The sequence below is a fragment of the Cryptomeria japonica genome, chromosome 7, assembly GCF_030272615.1.
Source record: "Cryptomeria japonica chromosome 7, Sugi_1.0, whole genome shotgun sequence".
NCBI classification, from domain to species: domain Eukaryota; kingdom Viridiplantae; phylum Streptophyta; class Pinopsida; order Cupressales; family Cupressaceae; genus Cryptomeria; species Cryptomeria japonica.
The window spans coordinates 51,341,810-51,360,760 of NC_081411.1; the positions used below are offsets into that span (position 1 = coordinate 51,341,810).

The following is an 18,951-nucleotide window of genomic DNA, read 5'->3' on the forward strand; positions in this document are numbered from 1 at the left end:
AAATGGTTGAGTTGTGAGGTATTCACACATCGCCCCATTGCAAATGGGGACCCCCACTTTTTTCCTACTTTCTAGGTAGTGTCGAGTCTTCTGCTATTAGCCTTTGCATTCGAAGGGTGTAAGTCGTCAAGAATGGCTAAGGAGTCAGGTAGATAGTCTTGCATGAGTGTGAAGTAAGTTTTTTAAGTCTAGATGTCAAAAGTACAATCATGAGTAAAGAAGAATTGTCAATTTGCAGGTCACTTCAAGTAATACTCTTGATGAGCGAACTTCACTTCATGAACACTCCTTGTGTAGTGAATTTCTTACACTTCTCCCACAGAGTGAAGATGTAATGTCCCTACTAGTTAGAGACCACTACCCTACAAAACAGATTGTTAGAAATACAACAAATATACATATATAGCTAATCTAATTTGCAATTAAACCTAAATTACTTAATTAACGCTAATCTCAATTCTTATTTAATAAAAAGGATACAAGTGCAGTACTGGGACATATCCTTAGGCGGTTGTGAAACTCGCCTTCTTGGAACCCATCTTGGTTCCAAGCCATCCAGGAAATCGAAGGTTAATTCGATTCCTGTCTTGGATGTAATTTCTTACACCCAAGCCATACCAAGGAAGACCATCCTATATGATCCATTCCTTGCCTTGGATGATGCATCTCATCATCCAAGTCTACCAGAGGGGGACCGGCCAGATCCGTCTCTTCTTGGATGACCTTAGTCAACGAAGCCATATATATGCATATAGATATTCAGTATATACTGCCTACCAGGGATTATCATAATCCCTCCATTAGGCTAAGGGAGTTTCCTCCCTATAGCCTCCATCATATAATCACATTTATATTACATTTTATAATTGATTACTACTTTCCATTCACATTTACATATTCCTAACTTAACATGTATTCCATAACATATATTCAGAAAATGTCCATTATCAAATATTCACATTTATTATCTTATATTCCTAACTATTCATTGATATGTATTCATTAACATATGTCTATACATATTCATTAACATCTGAAAATCATTCATTAACATATGTGTTAAACTGTTCATTACTTATATTCATTAGCATATGTATTAAAGTATTCATTATTTATATTCATTAACATATGTAATAACATGTTCATTATTTATATTTATTAACATATATAATAAAATGTTCATTCATGACTTACCTGTGCGTGACCGGCTGTCGTAGCTTTCAGACCTTTCTCTCTAACCACATAGCAGTCCTCCTTATCATCTTAGCTACAACTGAAAGATATTCTATTAAAGATCTCTTTATTCACTCTACACATACACCACTCTCACACAAAGATCTTTTATTATACACACACTTGGTGTATATCTTTGATCTGTCTTTCTTTTCAAACTCCGTACACCATACACACTTGTAGATAGTCTTCTCACAATTTTCAGTCCAATCTGCTGTTCATTTCCATATAAACTCTTCTTGTGGCTGATCTGTATGTGTTCAGTCTGATGCACACCACGAAATGGTATTACCTTCTTTTCTGATTATTCTTCAGCATCTAACATCTCACTTCACTCTAATATTTTCTCAGTCTGAAATAATTTCCGTATTATTATTCTTCCCTCTCCCTCCACATTCTAGATTTTTTCTCACTCTAGTATCTTGCATTTAACCTAGAAAGGTATAGCTTTTTACAAATGATATGACTCTTCATTAAACAATTATTTGTTTTAAAGATAAAACATTTCCTTAAGAAATCGCACCACTTCATAATCTAATTGCTCTTAAATTAATTCGCATCTTCTCCTTGACAAATCACTGACTTCGTAATACGTATAAACAAATCGTATAAATTTATCATAATACGTATAAATAGAGTTGCACCTCTTAGTAATACGTATAGATGATAATTCGCATCTCTTAGTGATACGTATGTGTATATTTTTTTTTTTGATAGAAGTGGATAGAACCACTGAACTATATTATTATTTATTATTGAATATATAAATTATGTTGATAATATATAATATTCAAGTCATGTTCATAAATAATATTTAATTAATGAATTTTAAATAATCATTCATTGGTAATTATTATATTAATTAATAATAATAATTTATTCATTTAGGGTCTCTCTCTCTCTCTCCGTATATATATAACGATCCAGGAGGGGGCATGACAGAAGACTCACTCTAAGATCTCATGTTGAGCAAGTTACAAGGTATTGAAGTTGAGAGCATAAGCAAAAATGAACAAAAGGGAGTTTGATCTTGGTTTGAAATCCACTTCATGAACTTAATCTCAGAAGCGAACTTCATCCTCAAAGCCTCAAGAGTGAATTCCACCTTCAGAACTTCATGAGTTCATGTTTTGGAGCTGTTGTGACCATTTCACACATCGCCCCATTGCAAATGGGGACCCCTGCCATTTTTTGCTTTTTAGGGTTTGTTTTCTAGGTCTTTTAGGGTTTTGTTAGTTAGCCTTTGCATTTTGAGTGTCACCAAGGGGATCACCTGGATAGTAGGCCCTGTTGGAGTGATGTCCTGATCCTGAAATTTGGCTAAGTCTGGAATGTCCTGATCCTGAAATTTGGCTAAGTCTGGAATGTCCTGATCCTGAAATTTGACTAAGTCTGAAAACTCAAAATCCTCCAAAAACTAGATTTTGCAATATAGCTCCTGGAGGTCTGAAACCACTCTCAAACATCCTGAAAGTATATATGGAATACTTAAATGTTATATTCCATAAAATTATCCTGACAGAGAGTTCAAAAAGTCAAATTTCGCTCCTGACCCTTCCTGAGGGTCGAAAGCGAATTTCGCTCCTGACCCTCTCAGGAGGTCCAAAGCGAATCTCGCTCCTGACCCTTGCTGAGGGTCCAGAGCGAAATTCATTATAAACTTCGTTTGCCACCTTGATTGAACTCAAAACCTTTTTCCTGGCCTTGAAAACGATCTTACCTTGCCTTGTGAAGTGATTTGAAACTTGAAGATTGAGCAGTTTAGCCTAGATTGTGAAAATTGCTCCTGACCCTTGCTGAGGGTCCAGAGCGAAAATTTTATTTGAGCCTATTTGTCACTAATTTTGGCTAAATTTTTATGTGCAGGGTCTCCTAGAAGGAAGGTTGAACATCATTCAAAGGTTTGGACGCTTGCAAATTGATGAATTTTGGGCAATAAAAGCAAAATCGCTCCTGACCCTTGCTGAGGGCCTAGGGCGAAATTTTGAATAGCTCTCATCTTGCATGGAAAAAAGTCAAGTTTTGGACATGAGTGAAACAAGAGCAACTTCCTTTTGCCTCCTGAAAGAGTTTTAGCTTGAAATAATGAAGGATTTTGTTGAAATCACCAAAATCGCTCCTGACCCTTGCTGAGGGTCCAGAGCGAAATTCTTTACAAGCACATTTTTAAACCTTTCTTGGGCATGAAATTCTATTCATAGCATGAAACGAGATGACATCTTCCTTAGCAAAGAAATTTTGAGATGAAAAGTGAAAAATTTTGGTCCAGATAGCAAAAATCGCTCCTGACCCTCAGAGAAGGTCCAAAGCGAGATTTTCAAATGTGCATTATTCTTGCAGGATCAAAGTGATTTTATGATTGGAAGGGATGAAGGAAAGCATGTTCTACCCGTTGAATATAATTTGGATGATCAACAAAGAGGCAATCAGGCCAAAAATGAAAAATCGCTCCTGACCCTCAGTGAAGGCCCAGGGCAAAAAATCTAATATTGAGCCTTTCTCTCCAAGTTTGGACAAATCTAAGCCAAGGCACGAGTTTGGAATAATGTTTAAATTGCCTTGAAGTGAAAAAGGATCGTTAAGAGTAAGGATTTTGAAGGCAATTACAAAATTCGCTCCTGACCCTCAGAGAGGGTCCAGAGCGAATTTTCATGATTCTCTCCTTTGTTTATGGAATTGAGACAAAATCTTGTGTGGATAGGAAGAGGATGTGATGTTTTATGCCTTAGAGGCGATTTGGAATCCAAAAGATGAAGGAATATGCCTAGAACCAAAAAGTCGCTCCTGACCCTTGCTGAGGGTCCAGGGCGAAAATCACAAAAACTGCATGTTTTCTTCAAAATGGTGCTAAGGCAAGGTTAGGATAAGACGAAGAGACCTCCAAAAGCATGATGAATAATGTTTTGCTTTTGAAACTTGATGATTTTGGTCACAAAATGAAAAAACGCTCCTGACCCTTAGAGAGGGCCCAGAGCGAAAATGTTGAAAATCCTCATTTTACCTTACAACAACGAAGCAAATTTGGATGGAGAGGTTGAAGCAAGATCATTGCCTAGTGATGAATAAAGTTTTAATGAAAAGAGATGGAGAATTAAGCCCAATTTGCAAAAATCGCTCCTGACCCTTGCTGAGGGTCCAGGGCGAAATTGCCTTTAAGGACATTTTTTCCTCCAAAATTGTTGATGAATTGACTTGGTAGTGCAAGGAAATGGATTTTGGGAGTGATATTGAAGGGTCAACAATCAAGTTGAGGTGGATTCCAGCTAGAAAATGAAAAATCGCTCCTAACCCTTGCTGAGGGTCCAGAGCGAAATTGACATTTCCACCTATTTTTCATCATACAAAATGTCGAATTTGAAGTGCAACACATTAACTGGATATCAATTTACCCTCCAAGAGATTTTCAAGTCAAGATGCGAAGTATTCAAGGCTAAAATTCAAAAATCGCTCCTGACCCTCAGAGAGGGTCCAGGGCGAAATCATCATGGAGTTTCATCAAGCCTTGTTCTAAAATTCATACTCTCCAAATTGCATTAGATCGCCAAAATTACTAATTTTGAGGCATTTGGGAAATTTGAATTAGCATTAAATCAAAAGTATTTTGGCATTTAAATAAATTAATTTTAAGCCTTGGGAAAATCAAACTTTTATTTTCGAGGCATTTAAAATTAATTTTTTATTAAATTAAAATTAAAGATAAAGCGCTCAAGGCATTATTTTGCCTTTATTTGATAAGTCGGCCTACTCTTTTGAGGTTTTATTTATTATTTCACCTTTTATTTGGCAAGTCGGCCTTGGAGAGAAGAGAGGTGAGCGCTCTATATATTGGAGGGGTTTGTTTCACATTTCAAATCATTCAATCATTGCCTTAAGTGAGAAATTGGAGAGCTAATTGGAGGTGCGAAATAGTGCTGGAGTGGAGCAAATTTCTACTAAGTGTTGAAGGCTAGAAGGAAGTGGAGTTTATTCTTTTCAAGCTAGAGGAAGCGCAATTCATCCTAGAGATGGCTTTGATCTACACTTTGCCTAGCGACATTCATCTATTTTTGCATCATTTCTTAGAGTTTAATACTCAAGAGGAGGTATGGCAAAATCATCTTGACACCCTTGTTCAAGGTTTGATTTTTAGACATTTTTTTAGAAAAGTCTAAGTATTGCATGGTTAATTAGGAAATGATAACTCTAGATTTATCATGAAATTTCCTAATTAAAATCTTAAATCTTCCTTTTAAGTTTAGATTTCTACACTTCAAGATATAATGCTTGAGAACTAATTTTGAAATGTTGTGTAGGTATCAAGATGGTGACTCCTAAGACTGAAGATCTACAAGTCGGCAGGCTCTCATCAAGGAAGATCCCATCCAGGACAAAGATGATCTCCTCCTGCTCAGTATCATCAAAGATGATCAAGCAAGGATAAGGGCGACCTCCTCCAGTCTAGCATCGACAAGGATGGCCTTCTTCAGTCAAGCATCATCAGGAATGGCCTTCTCCAATCCGGCATTCCAAGGCGAGGTTCATCATCATCCTGGACATCAAAGACAAAATAAGTCAGAGCAAGGGTTCGTTGAAGAAGCAGATAGTTTCAAAAGAGTTAATTAAAGCTAGCTTCTCAGCAACATCAAATTGGCATCAACCAAGTGTCAGACGAGGTGGCATCCCAGTCATCACTTCTCCAGTCGGTGTGGTCCACCTCAGCATGTCCAGATTCAATGTACCTAACTCATGGGAGGTGGCACAAACTTCGATGTACCTACCCCAGCTATCTATTGGTCGAATTTTCCAGAGAAGACATGTGTCCTTAAAATGTAATTTTATCATTGGTCAAGCATTAAATGTTATGTAATCGTTGTAACAAACCCTAATTAGGGTTTTCATTGTTGAATCTTGGCCATTGATCTCAAATTGATCTTAGCCATTGAATTGTATTAAGGGCACTATATAAGCCCCGACTCTTCATTTTGTAAAGGCAGTTAGAGGGGAGTTAGTGAATAGAGAGTCAGTAGTTAGAATAGTGAACTAGTCAAGTTGGTAGAATAGCAATTAGAGTAGAGTAGAGAGAGAAGGCAAAGATTGTTGCCAAGGTGTTGTTGTAAAAGACTTGTAAAACTTCATTGAAGAAATGGTGAAATTTATGGGTCGATTCAACAATTTGCATGGTCTCTATACTTCTCATATTTGATTTCATGTTATTAGATGAGTGGAAGAAATGTGTTTGATTGATGGTGAAATTCGTACATCCATACTACTAGCAGTTTGTTGATTGTAGACTTGCCTTGTGTAGTCAACTGGAATCATTCAACTTAAGCTTAACTTCAATTGTCGATTCTTCATTGATATGCATCAACATGATGGTGTCTATGCATGTAGTGATGATCTGAACATCATAAAGTTTTCCTTCGAAGATCGCACTAACCTTGTGGAGATAGTCGTGGGATGTCAAAACAAGACTTAGTTAGAATTTCATCAAAGATCATTCATTGCTCCTACATTCTTAGTATAAGAATTAGATCCTTTCCTCACCCTCGTCCTTTTTCCTTTTTTTCAAATCTAAGCTAGTAAAAATCCTGTGTTCCAGCAATATTCAAAGCAACTCAGATGTTCAGGTCATCAAGTGTAAGTCCCCTTGTGATTCCAGCAAATCACATCATACCACAGAGAGCTTATCCACACGTAGAGATCCTACAGCAAAGAACCTTGAAGTCACCCTGATTGATCCTTTTCACAATATCTTCAGCATTCAGAGGCTTTATTCAAGAGAGGATAAGGTACCTTTAGGTATTTTATTCTGTGTTTGATAGTGTACAAAATACACGTCAACAGGAGCAAACTTCATGAGTTCATGTTTTGGAGTGAACTTCATGAGTTCATGTTTTGAAGTCAACTTCATGAACTAACAAATCAAAGCGAATTTCATGTTTAGGAGCGAACTTCTTCATGATGAATATGGAAGAATGGAAAAATCTAAGCACTCACTTCATGTTGGAGAAGAATCAGCTTCATGAGCTGGAATTTTGGAGTGAACCTCATATCAACTTCATGAAATGGAGTGAGTTTCACACAGAGATGAACTTCATGAGTTGCTTTCTTGGAGCGAACTTCATGAGTTGCAACTTTGGAGCGAACTTCAGGACTTAAGCTTTTAGAGGGAACTTCATCAATGAACACACATGAGCAAGTCCACATGAGCGAAGTTGGAATAGAGGAGAGAAGGATGATGAATAACATTTCACCTTGGATGGATTCAAATTGAAGCTAAACTTCATGACTTAAGTAAGTGAAGCGATCATATTTCATGACTTCATGCTTTGGAGCGAATTTCACAGCTTCATGACTTGCTGTTTTGGAGCAAATTTCCTACTTCATGAGTTAAGGAAGTGAAGCGAACTTCAGGAGTGATATATTTGAAGCGAATTCCATGATTTCATGAAGATGCAAGGAGATCAAAACGAATTTCATGCTTGAAGCCTCTAAGAGAATGTCAACTTCATGTTTGAGCAAATTGGAGCAAAATCTTCTATTTAATGAATTGCTAGGATGGAGCGAAATACAAACTTCATGAATTGACCAAGAGGAGCGAAATTGATGACTTCATGAGTTTGGGTTATGGAGCAAAAATTTCCAACTTCATGAGTTTGATTTTTGGAGCGAAGTTGATAACTTCATGAGATTGAGTTTTGGAGTGAAGTTGACAACTTCATGAATTGGTGTTTTGAAGCGAAGTTCATGACCTCACAAATTGGAGTGATTTACTTCTTTAAGAGTGAAGTTGGGTATAAATAGATGAGGCGAATAAGAAAACACAACTTCATGAGTCATCATTTTGAAGCGAACTTCATGATTCCACCCTTTGGAGCGAGCTTGAACTTCGTGAGTTGCAAGAATGGAGCGAAGTTTGAACTTCATGACTTTGCTTTTAGGAGTGAACTTCATGATTCCACCTTTTGGAGTAAATTTCATCAATGCATGAACATAGTTGAGTGAGAGATGAAGAATGATCGCCTTGAGTAGATACAATGCCAATGAACTTCATGAATTGAAGGTTTGGAGCGATTGACCCAAGGATTTGGAGTGAACTTCATGATCTCTCAACTTGGAGCGAAGTTCTTACTTCATGAATTGAAGGATTGGAGCGAAGTTGAACTTCAGGTTTGATTGTTTTGGAGCGAACTTCAGGTTTGAACAGTTTGGAGCGGATTTCATGTTTGGAGAAGACAAGCAAACTTAGCAAACAAGGCAATGGAAATAAGACACCATGTGTACAACCCTTCGGATGAGATGTTACAACTTCATGACTTGCTGTTTTGAAGAGAACCTCCTAGTTCATGAGTTCAAGATTTGGAGCGAATTTGCAACTTCATGAGTTGCCAGTTTGAAGCGAACTTCATCAGTTGGGGATTTGGAGAGAATTTTGCCTTGAAGCCTTCATGAATGAAAATTAGACATAAAGGAATGAAGCAAATTTGAGATAAATGAATTTCATGAGTTAATGAGATGAATGAATTTCATGAGTTGGTGAGATGAATGTCAACTTCATGAGTTGACGATTTGGAGTGAACATCATGTTTGGGGAATTTAGAGAGAAGCTCATAAAAATTACACTTCACAACTCAACGATTTGGAACGAATTTCACACAAGCAAGCTTCACCTAAACAAACTTCGTGAGTTAGAAATCATAAGCAAACCTCATGAGTTGGAAGGGAAAGACAAACCTGATGAGCAAGATGAGAGAAACAACTTCATGGGCAAACCAACTAGAGCGATCTTCATCTTCAAAAGCTGCATGAGCAAATATTCACTTCATGAATCAAGCTTCATGAGTGAATTTCATGTTAAACCTTATGATTTGATCTACATTAACAACTTCATGATCTCAATGAAGTGAGTGACTTCAATGAAAAAGGGCAACTTAATGAACATCAAGGGTGGATTAAACATCAAGAGCTCCTCTTCACAAGCAAAAAGCAACTTCAAGTGCTCCTTCATGAAGGCGAATTCCTCTAGATCTTCTTATCAAACCTGCAAAACACATAAAATCAAGGGATATATCAAGCTAAGAAGAACTATCAAAGTTATATATTATGTATTTGATATCATGTTTGTTTGTTTTGCAGATGGGAGAGGATGGTGATTGCAAAGCAAAAACGGAGAAAGATTGTAAGACCTACACCACCGTGCAAGAGGAGAAACTTCTTGCCCAAGAGGAATTTCAACCTTCCCCGCACCATGGAGACATGAAGAGATCAAAGGAGTGCGAAAGAAAAGTTATACAATCACTCCAAGGTAAGCAAGTGAGGATGAAAGAAAGACTCAGTTACCTCAATATATCCAATCACCACTACTTCGAGCAAGCTTGTAATGTCGAGTATCAAATCTTCCAAGTCTACAAGCGAATTGAGATGGCATCCCAATCACTACTCCACCAATCTGAGGGGTCCACATAAACGTGTCTAAGTTCAAAGAATCAAGCTCATATATGGAGGCACAAACTCTAAGGCACCTACCCTTGTTGTCTATTGGTTATCCTAAAAAGTTGTAATCATTTCATTGGCCAAATTGAATTTGTTGTAACAAACCCTAATTAGGGTTTTCGTTGTAAAATCTTGGCCATTGATGGCAATTTAATCCTGGTCGTTCATTGTAAACGAGCTCTCTATAAAAGCTTGGACTCTTTATTTGTAAAGGTTAATAGTTAATAGTTGGAGAATAGTTGATAATGCTAGAATAGTGGGTAGAAAATAGTTAGTAGAAGAAGAGTAGAATAGCAATTAAAATAGAAGTTAGAGTAGGAGAAGGCAAAGATTGTTGCCAAACATGGTTGTAAAGAACAAATGATTTCATTGAAGTTAGGTGAATTTGATTTGTTATTTCAACAACTTGCATGGTCTTTGCTTCTCGATTTGCTTTCATGTCGATTAAATTGAGCGGAGGAATTTGTTGAATGTATTCATGTGGAATCCACCAAATCCATACCACTAGCCTCTTGCTGCTTGTAAGTGCGCCTTGTGTGGTCAACTAGAATGATATGGGCTTAACTTCAAATCATTCTACACTCATTGTTTATGCATTAACTTGAATGGTGATCAATGTTTGATGGTATTGATTCAAAGATCTTTGAAATATCCTTAGAAGATTGAACTGAGCTTGTGTCAAATTGTTCAAGTTGATGGTGAGACCTCACTTGGTAGGATTCCATCTAATCATTCATCCATCTTCTCACCATTTTTTCACACTCTAGCTAGTTTAGGATCAAAGAGCATCACTATATTGCAACATCAGATGATCGAAGTTCTAGCAGATCAAGTATTCAGGCATTCGAATGTAAGTCCCCTTGTGATTCCACCATAATCACATCAAACCAATGAGCTTATCCACATGTAGTGACCCTACATTCATGAACCTTGGATTCTTCTCAAGTGATCCTTAAGCCAATCTTCAGCATATGAGAGATTTTGTTCAAGAGAGGATAAGATACTCTTGGGTATTGTATTATGTGTTCGCATGTGCATAAAAAAACACATCAACAAGTTGCAAAAATCCTAACATGGAAATATTTTTTTAAAAAAAAAATCCATCCTCATTCACTAGACAAAAAGGAAGCTCATGTTCAAGCATCAATATCAGTACAAACAAATCTCTAGATGCAGAAATATGTCAAAGAATAAATTTGATACTTTTATTGAACAAATCTGCAAGGTGAGGTTAGAATCGAAAAAATCCTAATGCTATAACTTACAACTCAAACATATTTGTAAGGTCTTTAATTACCTTTCATGTGTCTGTATTTTGAATATCCCAACTGCCTTGGAGCCTTCCACATTACACATAAATATCAAACATTATTGACCCCTTCGATTTATTCATCAATGACATAAAGTACATTCCACTGGCATCCATGAAACATCTAGAACATCCCCAAAGAGAAAGGGACATGCCCCCTTGGAACACTAGATAAAACACTACTTATAGAGCCCTGAGCAAGGGGCATTTACTCAGCAAAGCTTTACCTCCAATTCCTGTATCACAGTTGTCATTGTATTATGTTTTCCCCACCGCATTCCTTCTTTATAAAGGAGACGCTGATCCATAGTTTGCAAACTCTATAAGTACTCTCCGAGTTGACAAGTAATCTGTTTTATTGCTTCGCTAGTTTTTACAAGTTTAACTTGCAAGTTTTTATAGATATAAGAAAATCGTGGGTAAAATCGCCTATACAAGTAAAATGCATTTTTCACACCTTTTTTCACTATAAAAATATGCATTTTCTCTTTTGAGATGTCATTTTTTAATTGAATACATTTTGTAATTGAATTTGGCAAAAAAGAAAAAAATTAAGAAATTTTAATTTTTAGTACTTTCTAAGTTGCCCAATTTTTGCCGAGTCAAAAATTTTGGGCTTGCTAAGTACTCTCCAAGTCCGAGTATGCGAACTAAGCGAATATCATTGTAAGGATATTGTTGTGACCATTTCACACATCGCCCCATTAAAATGGGGACCCCCTTTTTTTTTGCTCGTTTTTGCTCGCTTTTCGCTTTGCTTTTTAGGGTTTTGGTAGTTTGTCAATTGTCTGGATTAGGGTCAAGCCTTAGGGTTCCCGTTTTGATCTTTTCAGGCCAAAATCCAGTCAGTCTTGAGAGCTTTTTGAGCTTCCTCTCGTAGGATGCAGTTTTTTGAATAAAGTGAATTCGCCAGAGGCTAAGTGAGTTGGTCTATTTTCAATTGGAATTTTGAATAAATTTGTCTAAGTGTTGATGATGAAATTGTGAATTTTGTCCAATTGAGTAATTTTGACCAAATTTTGAGTTTTTTGATATTTGATCCCGGGCATTGGAAATGACTTGTTTTTGCCTTATGAAGTGATTAGAATCCTAAAATCATGATATTTTGGCCTGTAGGATCAAAATCGCTCCTGTCCCTCAGTGAAGGACCGGAGCTCGTTTTTCAAAATCTTATTGTCTCTGCAGGATCAAGATGATTTTTCGAGTGGAAGTGGTAAAGGGAGGCATGATCTTTCCGTTGAATATAATTTGAAGAATTTCATGAGCACGGAAATGCCCCAGGAGTAAAAAAATCTCTCCTGTCCCTCAGTGAAGAACCGGAGCTCAAAATCAAACATTGCCTTGTCCTTGCAGGATTTGAACAACTTGACGATTTGAAGAGATCAAAGGAGATATGTTTTATCAATTGAATATAACTTGAAGTGCCTTCGTGAAGGAAAACGGACCAAAAATGCAAAATTCGCTCCTGTCCCTCAGCCAGGGACCAGGGCGAAATTCAGTGTAGCTCCCGTCCCTCTCCCAGGGACCAGAGCGAAATTCCTCATAGGGCAAAATTTGGGTAAAGATTGAGCAAGTTTTGAGTTTGAAGCAAGAAAGGAGGATGAAATGAACCCGTTGAAGGCAAATTGAAGATTACAAAACATCAATAGAAGACTCAAATTGGCCTAGGCGCTCCTGTCCCTTAGTCAGGGACTAGAGCGATTTTTGCCTTAGGTCAATTTCTTGCCAAGTTTGAACAAACTCCCTGCCAAGGATGAATGAAAAGGTGCACAATAAGATCGTTGAAGATAATTTTTGAAGTTAGCAAAGTATGATGGAGCCTACAAGTGCAAATTCGCTCCTGTCCCTCAGCCAGGGACCAGGGCGAAATGATGATTATCTTGCCTTCCACTCAAGTTCAAACCATTCCAAGTCAGGATACATGGAGGCAAGGATGTTTTGAAGCGTCTTGACGAAGGACGAAGTTATGAAGATCGCCAAAGATAAAGGATTTGCACTAGAATGCCTAAATTCACTCCTGTCCCTCAGTCAGGGACCAGAGCGAAAGTGTTCAAATGAGGCCAAATTTGGGTTGCCATTCGCATTTTAACTGTTCGAAAGGGAGTGAGGAACATCATTTTGCACTTTGAAGACAATTACAAGTTAAGATGATGGAAAATTTTCATTATGTACCCAAGATCGCTCCTGTCCCTCAGTTAGGGACCAGAGCGAAATCTTCATGAGGGCCTAAGTTTTGAAGGATTATCAAGTTTCAAGTGTCCAAGGAGGATCAAAGGACCTCGTTTTACATTGTGAAGGCAAGTGCACGTTGACAAGAACAAGGATGAGCCCAGAATATCTAAAATTGCTCCTGTCCTTCAGGCAAGGACCAAGGCGATATTTACCATACTAGCCAAATCCTTCAAAAATCACGCCAAGTCAAGGTTATGCGAGGTTGCAAAGTATCAAAGGTATCTTAAGAAGATGATGTGCAAAGAGGCCAAACGTTAAAAGGTGATCAATTTGAACAAGGAACCTATATCGCTCCTGTCCTTCAGGCAAGGACCAGGGCGATTTTCACAAAATCATTCATTTTTCCTTCAAAATCATGACAAGGCAAAGATACACAAGATCAAGGATATCGTTTGGAAGGCAATGAACAAGAAACAAAGGTTACAAAACGAAGAATTTTGGCTAGAACATAGGGATCGCTCCTGTCCCTCACCAAGGGACCAGGGCGATATCAACCTCAGGAGCCATTCATTTACGAAATCAAGTCATTCAAGTTCGAAATTCCTTGCAAATATGCCAGTTTCAACGTAGATATGGAGGTTTTGAACGACAAAAGCACAAGAATCAAGATCAAAATAGTAATTCGCTCATGTCCCTCAGTCAGGGACTAGGGCGATTATGGTTTGTGTCCTTACCTTTTTCAATTTTGGCGCTAAACATTTTTTGAATTTATTTTAAATGCTAAAAATCGATAAGTTTGAAAATTCAATTAAAAAAGCATTTAAAATTTGCGCTAAAACATTAATTAATTAATTTTTGCCTTTTAAAAATCGAGTTTATTAATTAAAAAACGAAGGCAATAATTGATTAATTATTAATTTAATTAAAAATCAAATTAAGCGCTTGGGTTTAATTTTCAATTTTTTATAAAAGTCGGCCTTTGTTATTTATTTAAAATCGTTTTAAATTGCCTCATTTTGTAAAAGTCGGCCTAAGGTAGTGAAGGGAGGTAAGCGCCTATAAAGGGAAGGTGAAAATTTTCATTTTCACATCATCATTTATCATCTTTCACATGCAATCTTGGAAGGAGAAGTGCGAATTGTGTTTAAAGAGTGCGAATTTCATTAAAGCAAGGTGGTGCGAAGCATTATCAAAAGGAGAGTACATGCGAACCTTGGTTAGAGTTAAGGCGAGCTTGCCAAAGACATTAAAAACCACGTCAAGGACCCCCAAAGGTGGCGAAGTTGCTAACTTGAGAGAGATCACGTTGAAGCCATCAAATATTAATTTTGCCTAGGCAAATTCCTTGTTTTGCATTCTAGAGTTAGCTCTCAAGAAAGGTATGGCGATATGGATTTATTGTTTTGATTTTTGATCGTCATAACTTCAATTTTTGAATTTTGAAATTTTGAATTCCACTAGCTCAATCGTTTTTTAGGAAATGATAACTCAAGGACTTATCATGAGGTTTCCTAAAATTAATCTAATCTATGTTATGCATTGCAAAATCTAGTTCTTATTATGAAATGTTGTGTAGGTATGGCGACCCCGAAGGCGGGAGCATCCACCAGTCATCCAGCTCTCATGAAGGAAGATCAAAAGACCGAAGAAGTGGAGACCAAGATCGTGTCCAAATGGAGCAACATTGGAGATACCAACTTGGGCAACTTCAGCACGAAGAAGTTTCGAGAGGTCCCTTACATTGGCAAGCCATCACCTGTCGCCCGGAGGATAATCGAGAGTGGCATCATTAAGGCGGCCGGCTTCCCTCCAGCAGTTCAGTGCCATGAGTTGATGATCGAGTGTGCTCGTCATTATGATCCTCAGTCCAGAACGATCGTGTCCAATGAAGGAAACACTTTGGCGTACCTTTCAGAGGAAGCTATAAGTGAGGCTTTTCATCTTCCAGAGCACAGAGACATGATATACAAGAGCATAGAAGGAGCCAGGTCAATGTACGAAGATGATCCAGATGCTTGTCTAAGCATCATCAACAAGAACTAGTTACTCAAGAGTCGTCCTCGCCTGAGCAAGATCCCGAACACACCGCATAGGATTGATTTCCAGGAGGAGTACAGAGATTTGATCACAATGCTCAACCGAGTCACAGGAGCCCCTCAGGCCTTCTACTTTGAGAAGTGGATGTTCTACTTCATCCAGGTGATAATTCAAGGAAAAGGAACAATTCATTGGGCTAGGATGATTAGCCATTGCTTGGACGTACAGTTGAGGAGACTCAAGGCTACCAAGTCCTTCTACATGAGTTCATACGTCATATATGCCTTGATTAGGATCTTTGAGTACGCAGGACTACCTCAGAGAGGAGTGATTGGAAGAGGACCCGGTGAGGTCAGAGTTTGTGATTCCTATGTCCACTTGCATCATCCGCCAGGAAGCAACTACAAGCTAGTTAATGATACCTTCACGATGAACATCACGAGGACGTTGCAAGGTGGGATTCACAACAGATTATCTCAGGATGCACAGGAGCTAGTAAAAAGGTATGGTGCTTGGTTTATCCAATTTCCGAAGTTTACTTATATCAGAGTACATGGATGTCCTTCACCTCCATACATGTTGCCGAGATATCCGACAGATAGAATTGTGTTACTTGAAGTAACAAGACAGTTGGCAGCATATGCGAAGGCATTCAGACACAGACATGGGAATGGAGTTCCGGTACCTATCATTTTGGGCAATTCAGTTGAGGTATGTCCTAATGCTTTAGCCATGGATGACGCAGAGAAGGAGTTAGCTTTGTATTCTTTTTCATCCTTTGCCTTGAGAGAAAGCTTTGATCCACACGGATATTTAGAGGAGACAGTCGGTAAGAAGTTTAAGCATGAGTACCAAATAGAAGATTTTATGATGAATCTCTTAGACGATCTTGAAGTGAAAAGAAAGATGCATTCTAGATTGCCTTTGGATTTCATCAGGAAATGCAGGATTTACAGAGTGGCCGACCAAGCACAGGATAGTGGCAGACATCTCCAGTCATCCTATGACCGAGAAAGCAAATCAATAAGGTTAGATTGGAATGAGCCCGAGGTCGTGGATCTAGATGCTTTGATGGCTCCAGTCTTGTCTTGTACTCGCAGGTGGGTTGATGTGCAGCATCAGAAGTTGAGAGAGCAAGGCATAGCTATGACTTTCACTTTGGAAGAGAAACCAGCCGAAGGTGGAGCTAGTGTGAGCGAAGGCAATCCTAATCCTAGAAATACAAGTGAAGGTAACCTTCGAAGTGCAAGTGAAGGCAATCTCCATCCAAGAGGTTCAAAGAGAAAAGAGAGACCTGAAAAGAAAGAATCTTCCAAGAAGAAGCAAGGGGCCAATCGAGATCGTTCATCCAGCACATCTTCTAGACCAGAGAAAAGGACACTTCAAGTGGAAGAGTCTATGGAGTCGATGGTACAGAACGATAGGCAGGAAGAAGGACAAGCACTGCAAGGGTCACCAGATGGATCTCTCCAAGATTATGAGCTAAATGAAGATAAAGAAGATAACGAGGCAACATCTCCTCCCAGAGAAGAAGAAGTATTGCGTAAGGAGATTCAAGTCAAAGAGACAAGATCGGCCATCCCAGATTGGTTGAAGGAAAGATTAACCAAGGTGATCGTGATAGAGGACGAGGACAATGTAATTGATTTAGAGAGCCTTGTTGGACGTTCTCAAGAAGTAACAGAGAAGAGGAAGGCTACCAAGATGTCCAAGATGATTAGAGATGAGACTGGATCCAGAAAATTACAGATAGCTACACCGGCAGTGGACAAGTATGAAGGGGAGATCCTAGCAGAGAAATATGATATAGAGACATTTGAGCTAGGACCATCCACAGCCGAACAGACACTAGATGATGCCACTGATTCATTTGAGGCATTGAAAGACAAGCTTAGAGAAGAAATGGAGAAGAATAGAAAGCTTGAGAGAGAGGTCGGTGCATGGAGGACATATTTCAGTCATCTCAATGAGCCTTTGGGGCGTCAGGATCCAGCTAGATCACCAGTGCAGGCACTTCCCCTTCAATCAATTAATGAGGCAGAGAGATTCAGGAGTATGGTCCAGCGTATGAGTACTTGGATGGACAAATCTCATACAGTTGCCGTAGAATTTGTAACAAGGATGATGAAGACTATTCATAGGGCTATCCAGGTTCTTGAGATAATCCACAACTTGATGATAACAGTAGCCGCTTTTGCTCATACCAGAGATGTTATCATTCCTGTATTGAAAGTAATTAGACAAACATCGAGGAAGGTCTTAGCACAGGAAAAGATCATGGATGGAGGACCTCACAGTTTGCTTCAATGGTCAACCTTACTCCAGATGAAGAGTGTTCTCTTTGAGGACATCAGTACTAGATGTAGCCATGTTGAGGAGGTGATCAATCCGATCCAGGACAAAGTATTTGAGGTACTACGTACCATTCTTGGCAGGAGGATCGAGGTCGAGACAGATGTGGATTTGCAGGAATTGGAGGATAGAATCAAGATCATCTTTTGCAAGGACGCTAATATCACAGATGAGCAACATGACCAGATGTTTGCCACCATGCTCCTGATTGAAAGGACTAAGGAACTTGAGTTTACATGGGACGCAGCTCTTCTAGATGCATTTGATCAGGTCATCCACTTGGAAGAAAGAATGAAGAATCTTCCCGAGATTCCAATTGCTGAGATCGAAGGAATCGTGTCAAGATTCATTGCATATGCTAAAAAAGAGCATTGGAAAGGGAATAAGATTCTAGATGAGAGGTTGTTATAGATGACATGGCACCTTAATTGTCATTGGTTTATGTCTCCTAGGTTTTTGTGCCAAATTTAATATTTGGCTATGCATTTAATATTGTTCAGTAAAAAGGAGGCCATTTGTAACAAACCCTAATTAGGGTTTAGGTGTCATGATCTTGACCGTTGATCTGCTTTTTGATCTGGACCATTCATTGTAATTGAGGATGCTATTTATACCCTCATTTCATTTCATTTTGTTATTAGATAATAGTTAGATATCAGAGAGTTTGATGTATTAGAGAGATTAGAATTTAGAAGCAATTTACTTTTGTAGCAAGATTGAGTTTTGAGGAAAGGGATTCAAACAATTGTTGTACATGATGACTTTGAAATCAATGAAATATTGAAGTTATGGTGTTTTGTTGCAACTTTCTTAGTTATCTTCATGGTTGTTCAATTTACTTGAATCATTCTCAATCAAAGTAGTGTGTTAATTCGAAGGACAAAGTGTGGGACTTGATCTTTGGTAGGATTCGCTTTCCAAACCACTAGCTTCTTGCTGATTGTAGGAACGCCTTGCGTGGTCAACTGGAGATACTTGAATCACTTAACCTTCAATCGTTGTTGTATCTTGGATATGTACCTTCGTGGTAGTGTCTTTGATCTTTGATGCATTGAAAAATCATTTGTTACCTTAGAAGATCGCATCAATTTCAATTGAGTTGTTATTTTATGGCAAAATTGAAGTTGGTAGAATCTTGCCAAGTCTTGTCCACATGAAGTCATTCTTAGGGTTAGACTAGATTAGACATCTCGCAAAACCCTATCCTTTTGTTATTTTTTGAAAAGCTTGTTTAGTCTAGCAAAAACTTCGGTAACGTAAGGCCCCTTGAGGACACAGCAAATCACAACGACCACTGGTGCTTATCCACACGTAGAGACCCTACTAACCAGAACATTGGAGTCATCCTAACTGATCCTTCTTGCGAAATCTTCAGC

At 38.3% G+C, this 18,951-nt stretch overlaps 1 protein-coding gene across 2 annotated transcripts in view; it reads right to left on the minus strand.

Moving 5' to 3' along the window:
* LOC131046460 (2-alkenal reductase (NADP(+)-dependent)) overlaps nt 1-18,951 on the minus strand; it is a 119,838-nt gene that overhangs the window by 79,572 nt on the left and 21,315 nt on the right. The window lies entirely within an intron of this gene.